Source organism: Dendroctonus ponderosae, unplaced genomic scaffold, assembly GCF_020466585.1.
Source record: "Dendroctonus ponderosae isolate FM_Combo_2020 unplaced genomic scaffold, Dpon_F_20191213v2 Dpon_F_20191213_9, whole genome shotgun sequence".
Classification (NCBI taxonomy): Eukaryota; Metazoa; Arthropoda; class Insecta; order Coleoptera; family Curculionidae; genus Dendroctonus; species Dendroctonus ponderosae.
In genome coordinates this window covers 5,677,751-5,679,421 of record NW_026019116.1, presented here as the reverse complement: position 1 = coordinate 5,679,421, position 1,671 = coordinate 5,677,751, and positions in this window count along the sequence as shown.

The following is a 1,671-nucleotide window of genomic DNA, read 5'->3' as shown; positions in this document are numbered from 1 at the left end:
TGAAACATTTTCTATAAATCTCTTAGATGCAGTCAATTTCATTCATAGAGCTTGGCAAAAAGTTAGCCGAAAAACCATTGCAAATTACTTTAAGCATGGGGGATTTGTAAGAAAAGAAAATGATTATGAACCAGACGATGAAATTCCACTTAACGAATGGTTAGAAAGGTATAAAGACTCTGACTACGAGTATGACACAGACGAAGATGTCCCAATGTTGTCGAAGAACAAGTTAAAACCAAATTGCGTCATTTCAATTTCTTCGAATATGTGAGCATTTATAATGGCATTCTTACAAGAGAAATGTTGACCGATGAGCAAATTATAGACGCCGTAACCTCATCTACAACTTTAAGCGATAATCAGAAAGATGACGATTTAGGTGAAACATAGTCTACTGTAGACACTAACGCTGTTCCAACCATTTCTGAAATGACAAAAAAAGTGTCAGAAACTCGAAATTTTCTACAATCACGCCAAGTTCCTAATCATATCTGGGAGTCCTTTTGTGATCTTGAAAACTACATAAATAACATCTATTTTGCAGCAGAAATGTACAAACAAAAATTACAGACTTTATGAAGTAGATTTCAAATTGAATTTTGTTTATCTTTTTGTGTTCTTTTTAGTCATACCTACTAACTTCTACTACTCTGTAAAAATAAAGAAATAAACGACACCACGCACTAGTGCGGTAATAAATATGTCGATCATTATCAAAGTTGTGTCCTTAAATTGCACATTTTTAAATAAGTTCAAGCGATGATCTGCCATGTGATATTCAGAACAAAGCTTTTAATGTTCTGTCGGATCTTGTGCCAGGGAAGCGACGGAAGAAATGCCAAGAAATACCTTCAAGAAGAACCAATACCGATTGATTGGTGCCAGAAACGATGCAATGAACGAAAGATACACACACAAAAAACATCGAACACCAAAGGGATGAAGGATGAATACACAAACATCTTTCTTACTTTGTTAAAATATACTAATAATCCTTTCTCGCTTGTTAAGTTGAGTACCTTTCGTTCACTGCACCATTTTTGGTACCAATCAATTGGGATTGATTCTTCTTGAAGGTATTTCTTGGTATTTCTTCCGTCGTTTCGCTGGCACAAGATCCGACACAACATTAAAAGCTTCATTAAAATGTGGAGTTTTAAGACACAATTTTGACAATTTTATTACTAATTAATTTTCCCCAAATATTAATTAAAATTGTATATACTTTCCTGACTGTGTCTCAATTCCAAATCAAATTCATTCCTGGGTTTCAGTCATTTATTGTCTCTATTTATCAATCAAAATACGCTTCGGTGTATTTTTCCACCATCATCAGTTTTATGTGTAGCGTTGTTGCTGCTTTAAGCCTTGGCATTGCATTATTAAAATGCATGCATTAAAATAAATGCATTATTAAAGCGCCCTCTGAAGTGAATAGGTCGAACTAATATTGGCAAAAGCTTCCTCTCCCGTATCTATCGGATCTACGAATAACGAAATTTTGCATTTTTACTTAGCCTGGCCGAAGTGCGGGAGCAAATTTGTGGGTTCCACTTGCAAAATCCTCCCAATTAAACCCACAGCGGGAATTTCTCGAAACTTTCGGTGCAAATATAAAGAAAAGTAAGAAAAGTACTCTTTCCAGTCGAGTATTTTCTATTGCTCTAT